The sequence below is a fragment of the Diaphorina citri genome, unplaced genomic scaffold (assembly GCF_000475195.1).
Source record: "Diaphorina citri unplaced genomic scaffold, Diaci psyllid genome assembly version 1.1 scaffold741, whole genome shotgun sequence".
NCBI lineage: Eukaryota > Metazoa > Arthropoda > Insecta > Hemiptera > Psyllidae > Diaphorina > Diaphorina citri.
The window spans coordinates 35,466-48,144 of record NW_007378174.1 but is presented as its reverse complement, the minus strand read 5'-3'; the positions used below and the strand labels follow the sequence as shown (position 1 = coordinate 48,144).

General features: G+C 37.9%; 2 non-coding genes across 2 annotated transcripts; both read right to left on the bottom strand.

Annotated features, from left to right (window-relative positions):
* Window positions 1–11,543: 11,543 nt before the first annotated feature.
* Trnai-aau lies at window positions 11,544–11,617 on the bottom strand. The gene has a single exon. It is a non-coding gene; the product is annotated as a tRNA-Ile (tRNA).
* Window positions 11,618–11,688: 71 nt separating this feature from the next.
* On the bottom strand, window positions 11,689–11,762 carry Trnai-aau. The gene has a single exon. It is a non-coding gene; the product is annotated as a tRNA-Ile (tRNA).
* Window positions 11,763–12,679: the final 917 nt, after the last annotated feature.

Below are 12,679 nucleotides of genomic sequence, written 5' to 3'. Positions count from 1 at the left end.
AAAACCTAACCAAGGTCCTGAATCCCAATAAAAGTTTCAAAACACGACGCAGAACTTACGAAATGAAAAGCTCACAACCTCTGAAACTGGAAAGAAAACAGAGGAAAAGCTAAATGAAAACCCATCGACGAAAATATCCCGTGAACGAAGCAATGCAGGCAACATACAGAGCAAAGTAGGTACCCAACATGTTGTGTGCAAAGAGAAAATAATATTAATAAACTAATGTGGCATGATACAACTTCGTAGGTAGGTAGAGCAGAATGGAGAAGGGAAGGACGGCTTTTTTCAGCAACTTCCTTTTAGTTAAGTTTTACACGGGTAGTTAAGCAGGTGATGTAATGAAAAGGTTATTCAATTAATTACAGCTGTGCGCTGTACAAAATGCCTTCCTTTGAATATCAAGTCAGTCTATAAAGATTCCTTTTAATGTCTAAAGTTCTAAACCTTTACTGCAGGATGCTATACGTTCCTTCTTAGAAATCCATTTATCAAATGCTTTGGTAAGCACAATCAAAAGTTGATATCCTGAAAACAAGAAGTAGAAGGTATGTCTATGTATGTACCCTTAAGCTCGTTGACCCTTGCAGAAGATACTAAAGATCAGATTAGTACCTCAAAGAAAAAAGCAAAAGACTAAAATTGATCGAAATCTTTGTCCAACGCTATTTTACGGTCAGTAGCTTCAGTAAAAAGTAATACTTATGCGATTAATCCATTTGTACTTTCCTTATCCTATAGGAAGGGGAAGGAAAGTAATGTAATCGGGTCAAAATTTCGATGGTCAGTTTTTAGTGCTAAAACACGTTTTGAGGTCCCTAGAGCCTAAATCCAAAGTTTCAGCCATTGGTCCGTGTGTGTGTCTGTGTGTCTGTGTGTGTGTGTGTCTGTCTGTCTGTCTGTCTGTAAACAAAATATCTCGAGAACGGTAAGAGCTAGAGAGTTGAAATTTGGTGTGTAGATGTCTGTCTGTCTGTAAACAAAATATCTCGAGAACGGTAAGAGCTAGAGACTTGAAATTTGGCATGCAGATGACAAATGTGACAAGGATGCGACACGAAACTTTTGGTTAAGACCGGTGCAACGGTTGGCGGCATTTTACCGCTTTTTGGCGGTTTTCGGTTAAAATGTGTGTCATGCGCAGAAACCAAAACTCGTCGAGCATCGTCACGATCCCCAAAAAAAATGCGTTGCGAAATCTGTCGCCTTTAGAATTTTCAGATTACGAGTAATGAAGAAGACTTCAGATTACATTACAAGTACTAAGAACAAACTACATATAAGTTAGTAATGTGAACAGCTGAACACTGTGAAAGGAAAACACGGTGAATCAGCTTATTGGTGCGAAAGCACAGACAAATCCTAGATAGAAATAGAATAAGCACTTACGATAATAACTAATCTGTGGAACTCGAAAAATTGACAAGAGAGTAATATGTTAGAGGAAAGACGTATGTAAAGAAAGATAAATGAACACAGTTAAGGGTAGAGAAAGAGAGTGTTAAAGTTACACTAAAGGAAAACCAACATAGACCGCCAGAAGATATTTCCTCAGTAAAATTACACTCGTATGAAGGCTTTTATCCAAATTAATATCACAAGATGGGAGGAAGTTTCGTCATTTGAGTCCTTTATTGGAGAAATGAAGACCTTAGGTTGATTTTTCAAGACATGAGCTATTTACTTTCAAGCCTTTAGAATTTTCAGATTACGAGTAATGAAGAAGACTTCAGATTACATTACAATAGTACTAAGAACAAACTACATATAAGTTAGTAATGTGAACAGCTGAACACTGTGATAGGAAAACACGGTGAATCAGCTTATTGGTGCGAAAGCACAGACAAATCCTAGATAGAAATAGAATAAGCACTTACGATAATAACTAATCTGTGGAACTCGAAAAATTGACAAGAGAGTAATATGTTAGAGGAAAGACGTATGTAAAGAAAGATAAATGAACACAGTTAAGGAGTATAGCAGTATAGGTATGGTGAGGAGTTTGGGAGCAGATTTTATCCCTGTAACTCCACTGCTAATCATTTTTGTAGGGTTGAAACATGCAGACGACAGCCTTTAGAATTTTCAGATTACGAGTAATGAAGAAGACTTCAGATTACATTACAAGTACTAAGAACAAACTACATATAAGTTAGTAATGTGAACAGCTGAACACTGTGATAGGAAAACACGGTGAATCAGCTTATTGGTGCGAAAGCACAGACAAATCCTAGATAGAAATAGAATAAGCACTTACGATAATAACTAATCTGTGGAACTCGAAAAATTGACAAGAGAGTAATATGTTAGAGGAAAGACGTATGTAAAGAAAGATAAATGAACACAGTTAAGGAGTATAGCAGTATAGGTATGGTGGAGTTTGGGAGCAGATTTTATCCCTGTAACTCCACTGCTAATCATTTTTGTAGGGTTGAAACATGCAGACGACAAATATTGTCTAGCATTGCCCTGAGCATTCCTTTTAAATCTGCAGATAAGAAAAGTGAGAGATATCTCAGAAGGTTACCGTTCACACCAAACGAATGCAAGGTTTTGAGGATCTTATATCTCCACGTAAGGTCAAAGGCCTTTTGAATGTCGAAGAAGATTCCAATTGTATTTTCCTTATTTAAAAGGCCTTTGGTGACCTCATTCTCGGAAAAGGAAAATCGAAGCTAAAACAAGACTTAGAAGACCCAAGCAAGAGGAAAAAGTTGAAGAAAAGGGAGTTAAGAATAATAAGTTCATGAATTTATGATTGAAGATGAGGAAACATGACACCCCAAATCAAAAACCGCACAGTAATATCAGCTCGAAATTAAATATGTATACCTATCCACCTACATTCTACGTAATTATAGGTACAATTCCTTCGAGACTCCTTTGAAAGAACATCAAAGATTCGAAGAAAGGCTTTCAAATTGGGGGCTAGAGTTTCCGATAGATATGTATACAACGAGAGAAACAAACTGAAAAGATCAATGAAGCGTTTCCACCCAAGTTATTAGTTATTCTCCTTTGAAAGAACATCAAAGATTCGAAGAAAGGCTTTCAAATTGGGGGCTAGAGTTTCCGATAGATATGTATACAACGAGAGAAACATACTGAAAAGATCAATGAAGCGTTTCCACGCAAGTTATCAGTTATTTATTATAGGTATGGAGTAATCAAAGGGCGACAGAAAGCTTTCCAGCATGCACAGCTTCCCACATTATAATATGATAATCCCATCTCAAAATTACTTAATTACTTGAATCAAACCATTAAGCAAACACGAATGAGTCTTAATTAATAAATTTATGTACACATGGCGTAAACCAAATCAACACCTTTCGCGCAGTTTTCGTACAAGACAACAATAATAGTTAATAGTCATAATCAGGGAGAATTGCTGAGCAGTAAAAAAAAAAACTTCATAGTTAAGAAATAAAAATAATTAATATGAACTGCCAATACCTTGCACCTACCGACCTACCTACAATATGTATAATGTATTGTATCTACGTATGATAATACATAATATCAATCTTGTAAAAGAACATATTGTGAACTTGCCAAGTCCTCTGCTGATTATGCTGGACAACAAGATGAAATTTTTCATATACTCGTAGGTGTTATAATGGTGTTTCACAAAATATCACTGTCAACTGTCTTTTCTTGTTGGAAACATCCATACGACATTCATTAATAAATTGTTTGTTTTAGGCTTTCAATCTTCAGTTGGAGTAGAAACGTAATATAGGACCAACCTCATTTTTTCTCAACTTCCTTGCTTATCTTGGCAGAGCAGAACACTCTTCATAAGCACCTCCAATCTTTATTGCCCATAAGTTTAAGTCTCACGATTTTCTATACAGATTTCTTCGCTTTTAACCTCTCAACTTCCATACTGTTAATGCGCAAATTATTGCGGTTGGAAGGAGTAGGCAATATTATGCAAAAATTACGATCTTAACACCCAAGACCAAGCGAACTCATGTCTACGATACGCATAAGAAAAATAAAATTACGTAAATATGTACAAACCTAATAATCCGTAATAGGCATTGTGTGGGGGCAAAAGGCTGTAAAGAATTCATATGTGTACGAAAGTTTTTAGGGACGTGTTTTTGTATGCAAAAATTACGATCTTAACACCCAAGACCAAGCGAACTCATGTCTACGATACGCATAAGAAAAATAAAATTACGTAAATATGTAGAAACCGAATGATCCGTAATAGGCAATGTAGGGGCAAAAGCCTGTAAAGAATTCACATGCATGTGTTTAGGGACGTGTTCTTAGTACAAGAAGGGAAATACTTAAAGACGCGGTGTCACAAAACACACCGGGATTAAAGATTTTCTTCGTTACTAAGTTGTAAACAAAACAATTCAAACACTCAGGATCCGATTTAGATTGTAAACAGAAACATTTCTAATTTCTATTCAAACAAGGAAATATTTCACAACACAAGAAGAGTTGTGAGCCTGTTGAAACAGAAGTTTTTCTCTTCATTGCTGAAATACCTACCCTTTTCAGGTTATCTCTTTTTCCACAAAAGTTCTGTATGAAATCTGAGCCTGGCCTGAAACTGAAGTTTTCCGTTCCCGTATGGGAAGGTATGTGGATGTACATACAATTATTGTACATAACTGGATGTAATTCCCGAGGTAATGTGAAATCCATGAAGAGTTGTGAGCCTGTTGAAACAGAAGTTTTTCTCTTCATTGCTGAAATACCTACCCCTTTCAGGTTATCTCTTTTTCCACAAAAGATCTGTATGAAATCTGAGCCTGGCCTGAAACTGAAGTTTTCCGTTCCCGTATGGGAAGGTATGTGAAAAGAATGTACATACAATTATTGTACATAACTGGATGTGATTCCTGAGGTAATGTGAAATCCACTCCCATTCCAGGATGCAGTGAAATAGGAACATACGGATCCTGCAAGGATACCACCCTGTATATCGCCCACCTGTCTCGCCTCACCACATCACAAAGTTAATACACATGGTAATTAATTACGAGATTTGATTGACTTATTGCATGTACTCAACTTACCCAGGTAAGTAGCTACTAATCCTACATGTTTCTCGGTTTAAAACTTATTCGCCTTCTTCCTCAGAACAGAAAGAAGTTAATTACGAGATTTGATTGACTTATTGCATGTACTCAACTTACCCAGGTAAGTAGCTACTAATCCTACATGTTTCTCGGTTTAAAACGTATTCGCCTTCTTCCTCAGAACGGAAAGAAGGAGAAGAAAGAGGAGAAGAAGAAGACAAGTAGAAGGCATGGTAAAAAAGGGAATAATGAGGAAAAGGAAAGTAGAAGTATCGAATGGTGGGTAGAAAGGGAAGGAGAGAGAAGGAAATGTTATGGGGGAGAGGAACGAGAGGGAAGTTTCACACATGCAAAAGTCTGAAAAATAATAATGCACATTAATTTTGTAATGGCAAAATAATGGAAAAAACATGGTACTACATCACAGCTATTAATAGTTATAATCTATGTATAGCTAGACCTGTTAACTTTAACAGCGGTAACCAACTTTGCGACCCTTGGTTACTTGAAAAGTGATTATTTTATCCTTTTGAAATATCCGGTGTGAGGTTATAGCATGAATTAGGATTCATCATCAATATCTAAAGGCTAGGCCTTGTCTGTGAAGCCACTCATTTCTGTTGTTCGAATTAGGATTATGAAACTATATTACAATATTACAGAGGAGGGAGTGACAGTTAACTGACGAGAATTTGGGAGGGAAAGAGATTGACCACCTCATTTATACTCTACTAAGAGTAAAACCAAACACACATTATATAGAATATAGCTAATGTACACATAAATGTAAATGTACACACAACACATAAGAGGTAAATGTCCATACATAAAGCAACACATAAATACCCACAAAAGTTTTCATTGTGTTCACAACACGCCCGGATTATGTTCAAATAACCCTGCCTTAATTTTTCTCAGAAATTTGGATGTAATTCAATACGCTTTTTCTGAACTTTTGACCTATCGTAAAAAAGGTATGTTGTATTTTGATTTACAAAGGTTCGTTCTGCATGAATATACTGAGTTAAGGATAAAATAAATTTATCGGATCCACCGCAAAATCCGAACCCAACTCAGCTCTTTAGAAATCCCATTAGAGTTCCGACAAACCAACGCAACGGTGGCGGTGGTCGAACAAAAGACCCAATTCGTGTAGGTGAATAGGGTCCGGTATTGTAGTTAATGGTCAAACATAATGAATGGGAAAACGTGGAGGCAATCTATTACTATCCAGTGGTTGTCACCCGGTTTCCAATAAACTTGAGAAACACCGGAGGTTCCAAGTTTCATACACGCCACGCTACCTTCTTTCTAATAAGTCTGAGGCATGTTTGCGTGTGTCGAGGTGCCCCGACATGAGATAACAGGCCTTTAGCGTGACACATAACATGCTGTACACAAAGATGCCGTGATATTTCAGCGCGAAACAAAAGAAAACAAAATGTAAACAAATGTATTTCCACGCTAGACTAGATAGGACAACAATACACGCAGTGACACAATATAAAACAGAGGGAAAAGTGGACAGGGTCGATAGTTGGTCCTTATCCCTATTTTCTTGCCTGCCTCAGTGGTACAGTGGTCAAGACGCTTGCCTGGTAACTGGTAAACAGGAGGGCGTGGATTCATTTCCAGTCGAGATATGGAATTTTATCCCCAATATAATTTGAAGTAAAATTCCATAACAGTTGTAGCCTCAATATAATTTGAAGTAACAGTTGTAGCCTGCTGCTGGAGTAAAGGAACTTTTCAGTCCTATGCGAGCAGTAAAAATTAGCTCTATTATTATTTCTCCTCGAGGTGCTTTTTTGACACCAGAAAGTTCTACGGTCCTATCCCTTGGCCTCCTTACTCTATTTCTGATCCTGATGGGGCAGAGAACCCACCCATAGCTTCGGGCTAATATAGGAGAGAGCGAAGAAAATGTAAACAAAATGTATTTCCACGCTAGACTAGATAGGACAACAATACACGCAGTGACACAATGTAAAACAGAGGGAAAAGTGGACAGGGCCGATAGTTGGTCCTTATCCCTATCTTCTTACCTGCCTCAGTGCTACAGTGGTCAAGACGCTTGCCTGGTAACTGGTAAACAGGAGGGCGTGGATTCATTTCCAGTCGAGATATGGAATTTTATCCCCAATATAATTTGAAGTAAAATTCCATAACAGTTGTAGCCTCAATATAATTTGAAGTAACAGTTGTAGCCTGCTGCTGGAGTAAAGGAACTTTTCAGTCCTATGCGAGCAGTAAAAATTAGCTCTATTATTATTTCTCCTCGAGGTGCTTTTTTGACACCAGAAAGTTCTACGGTCCTATCCCTTGGCCTCCTTACTCTATTTCTGATCCTGATGGGGCAGAGAACCCACCCATAGCTTCGGAGGAAATTTGCTGTAATGACTTGAGTTTCCGGACTTCATGCAGTGGTTTTTGGAAATATCTCGGTTCGATGATTTTTTCCCTCGACTAGCTGCTTTCCTCGCCCTTTCCCCCCTCTCTTTTTCTCCCTTGAACATTTTCATAGAATAAATAACGTGAAAAATCTTTATATGCGTTTGGATCTACAGGATGGACCAAAATTGAGTTCCTCTTCCATAGACTATAGGAAAAGCAGCATTAATAGTGTTTTGAATTGTCTGATAATCTTTTAGTTCCACACATTTCACCGTAGTCTATACGTAAGGTCAAAGGCCTTTTGAATGTCGAAGAAGATTCCAATTGTATTTTCCTTATTTAAAAGGCCTTTGGTGACCTCATTCTCTTGGAAATAATAAATTGTACTTATCTACTTATCCCAGGGTCGGAGATAGAAATTTTATGGGTTCCAAATATTACGAGGCAAGGCTACAAAAGTTCAATACCGACTGCTAATCATTATAATTGCTTTAGCTGGCGTTAGTCAATGGATTGCAAACTATTGTGGATCTGGAGTCTGGATTACAATCAGATCAAGTTAGGTAACGTAATGTTTAGAAGAAAATGGATCCCAAGTCCCAGACCTAAAACCTAACCAAGGTCCTGAATCCCAATAAAAGTTTCAAAACACGACGCAGAACTTACGAAATGAAAAGCTCACAACCTCTGAACTGGTACATGGCTACATGGTACTGTCCTCTGAATGTCTGGTCTTTTATTATTCACCTTGAAATTATCACAAAGGTTCACGCTATGCAGACTATACCGACTACTATAACTTTACTGATAGCTAACAACCAATGGCTGAACCTTCACGATTTAAGTCACGACTTCTTCATAAATCAACACCTTTCGCGCAGTTTTCGTACAAGACAACAATAATAGTTAATAGTCATAATCAGGGAGAATTGCTGAGCAGTAAAAAAAGTGGTACTACATCACAGCTATTAATAGTTATAAGTTATAATCTATGTATAGCTAGACCTGTTAACTTTAACAGCGGTAACCAACATTGCTACCCTTGGTTACTTGAAAAGTGATTATTATTGGGAATTGGGAGGATGAACCTATTACAGAAGAGGGAGTAACAGTTAATTGATGAGAATTGAGAGGGAAAGAGACTATCACAATAAAATTATACTATGGGAGTGAAATTGAACATTACACATTTGTGTATATACAAATATAAATCTAAATATATAACATAAATGTAAATGTACACACAACACATAAGAGTACAACAGAGGTAAATGTCTATAAAGCAACACATAAATACCCACAAAAGTGTACATTGTGTTCACAACACGCCCGCTACACACGTTGTGAAGGTTCAGCGTAGCAGAAGACAAGTCTTCTGGCAGCGGCTAATATAGGTAATTAGTATAATCATTTGGACCGAAGATAGCTTCTGGGTCTATCCGGATTTGTGTCTATCTTCAAGTGCTGCTCATAGTCCATGTCCGCCTGCGACTGTTTCCTACCCCCAACAATTCTCTTGTTCAACCTGGTAAAACTGTCGAAAAACTTTCAGTCCTTCATTCTCCCTGGTGATTCGTAGATTTAACCACAAATTGAAAATCAAATAAGTACCTTATTGTATACTGATGAAGGATATAAAAAAATAAAAACTTTCAGTCTCTTTCATACTTACAAGCAGTCAGGTTGATTCATATTTTAGGTTTGGTTTAAGATAATTCGACTGTTTCCTACCCCCAACAATTCTCTTGTTCAACCTGGTAAAACTGTCGAAAAAATTTCAGTCCTTCATTCTCCCTGGTGATCCGACTGTTTCCTACCCCCAACAATTCTCTTGTTCAACCTGGTAAAACTGTCGAAAAAATTTCAGTCCTTCATTCTCCCTGGTGATCTTAACCGTTTCCTCGACTAAAACCATATGTCTTTGAAAAAGAAGAAACCAAGTGCTAAATACCTCCAGTTTCCTTTCCAATTTCTTCAAAGCATGATCCAATTATTATACTGGTATTCTAGCGATATATTGTAGGAGTATTTTATCACATTGGGTCAACTATTAACACCTTTGTTCCGAACTCACCAATGATGTTCATAACGGGGCCGAAATATCGGAAGAGGTATGAATGATATCAGATCAACATTTTTGAGCTCGTACCTATTTTAGAACTCACATCCGATAGACATCTGATGCTGACATACCTACATACCTATACACATAAGTCATGGAAGGAATGAGAATCACGTCTACTCCCCAGAGAGGAACATTTAGAATAATTTAGATGAACAACACCTCAGGTCCCTGTAGTTCTTACGTAAAAAATGTCCATTGATAAGTTTGGCGATAAGATCTCCACAGCACCCATGAGTCAATCAAGCTGTAGAGAATACACAACTAACAGCTACTCACTACAACAGCAATATTAACCTCCAGGCTACAGGGTTAAATAAGAGCCGAGAGGTCATAGATCAAGCCAAGGTTCTAAACTCAAGTCAATTTATGATGAAACTCATCGATAGACCGTTCTAGTCAAAAACAAATAAAAGTGAAACCTTACTACTTTATCAACAAATCAAGAAATTGGTTTTAAATTAACAAGAAACCTATAAAACAAATAAAAAATAGTTTCATTAAAGTTCTAGTGAAATTTCCAATAACAAATCAAACATCACGATTATTCGTTTCACGAATTATTTTACTTTGAATTCACATCTCCACTGAATAAAAATATGATTCTGTAGTGTACATAACTATAAATTGGAATACCTCATAGCTTGATAGCCAGTAATAGACTTCAAGGAACCTATGGTAAATCGTACGTGGTTGTGAGGTCCAGTTCGATTCCCGAAGTAATTTACGCCTAAAAAATTGTGACAATATTTCACTCATCCAAACATTTGGCACAAAATACAAGATTATTAATATAATAATTTTATTATCAAAACGAATAAGGGCCAGTTGCCCCGCTAATCCTTCTTACTTCTTATTAGCTTACTGTTCTCTGATGACATCGATGCTGACATCTATCCGCCTAACAACCCCAAACCCCTTTGTTTAAGGGTTCGTGAGTTAGCCTTATTTTCTAGGTCCCTTCAAAACAGTGAATTCGCGCCTTATTCCAAATTCTTTCCCCTTGGTCCATAGTGACCCCTGTGATTGACAATGCTCTTTCTTTCGATAAGAAGGAAAATGTCTCGCCCGTTGTATTTCCAAGAGCTGATTCAATCGAAATACCAAGACTTTACCTTGTGCTTTACTGATGGTTCAAAGACGCAAATAACACCAGCTGTGCCTATATCATCGACAAAACTTTAATATCTTCCTTTATTCTGAACAATGTTAACTCTGTTTTTACCTCCGAGCTTATTGCTGTGTTATTGTGCCTCAAACACTTGAAATTCCTTCCGAAGGAAAAATTCCTGGTCATTTCTGATTCCAAAAGCACTCTACTCGCCTTATCCAACCCCTCTAACACCAAACCTATCGTGTCTTTAATCCATTCTTGTTGGTCCTATCTTCTGTGTTGTGGCAAACAATTGGCTTTCCTGTGGTGCCCCTCCCATACAGGCATCCAGGGCAATGAGGCTGTGGACAGAGCTGCGCGCAATCCCTCCGGTTCTCTCCTCTCTCTTAAACTCTGCTCTCCAGAAGATTTCAAACCATTCATCCGTAAACTAATAAAAGATCATTGGCAACAGTCATGGTCCAGTATTCCCAACTCTAATAAACTGAAATCTATTAAGCCCATCATTGGTCCCTGGCGTTCCTGTGATAGGCTGAACAGATATGAAGGTCGTGATATGCCGGATGAGAATCGGCCACACTCGGGCAACCCATGGCCTTCTGTTTAAATGTGCCCCTCCGTCTACCTGTAGGTGTGGCGAGATACTCTCTGCACAACACATCCTCACCTGCGCCCTTCACAGTCATATCCGAGCCTCACTTCCATCACCTCCTGCTCTGACAGATGACGTCGAGAGCGTCGACTCCCTTTTGAAAAACCTGAACCTGTATACAAAAATATAATCGCAGTGTGGAATCGGCGCGAATGACCTGTCATTTATCAGTGTTAAAGCGCCTAAAGGAAAAAAAGTAGAAGCTACAAAAAGATGTGGCCCATGGGGGGATCGAACCCACGACCTTCGCGTTATTAGCACGACGCTCTAACCAACTGAGCTAATGGGCCAGGTGTTCTCACAATGATGAAATAAACATATTTAACAATATCAGACTCTCATTCATATCAGGTGAGTCATTTGGCCCATGGGGGGATCGAACCCACGACCTTCGCGTTATTAGCACGACGCTCTAACCAACTGAGCTAATGGGCCAGGTGTTCTCACGATGATGAAATAAACATATTTAACAATATCAGACTCTCATTCATATCAGGTGAGTCGAAACCGTTGCTTACTCGTATTAGTATGCTTGTATGAGCTCTAAAAGTTAAGCTTGTAGGAACATATTGAATTTGCACGTATACATAAATATTATGCGCTTACCTCGTATTAGTATGCTTGTATGAGCTCTAAAAGTTAAGCTTGTAGGAACATATTGAATTTGCACGTATACATAAAAATATTATGCGCTTACATCACTAGAGGTGAGTCGTGGCTTCCCAACTTCCCATTCAAAGCAAAATAGGTACATATACATGTGTAATATGTATGAGAATGCAACCTGCAACACACAGTCAGTGCATACTAATTATGCGTCACGCTAAATTTAAATTATTTATTAAATTTCTGACGGCTATATCTCTGCTAATGCGATTATGTTAAATTTACCTGGATGGAAAGCACTTAATACAATTAGCAGATATTATAATGATCAAATAGGCACCTACGGTAGCGAATGGTGAATTGCAAACATTACATTCACTCGTATTAGTTCGTTATTGCCCACTGGGTCAAAAGAGATAGGTTCCACTTAATTCAATGACCAACAAAATAACAGAGGCTTTCAATCAACTAGAACTAGATTGACTAAAACTTGCTATTGCAGACAACAGAACGCAGGATGTCATACATTAACAAAATTGAGCCACTATGTAAAGCTACAGAATGGGAGAAAAAAATATGGGAAGGAGATACAAAGAGAAAGACAAGTAAAAGTAAGGCTTAATATGAAAGTCGGCATGTTGATGGAAGTGAAGGATGATGTCGATGAAGACTATGATTGTACAATTACTAGAATTACCCAAGTAGGTATCTACCTACATTATTATGTGGTAGCAGCAGCAGCAGCA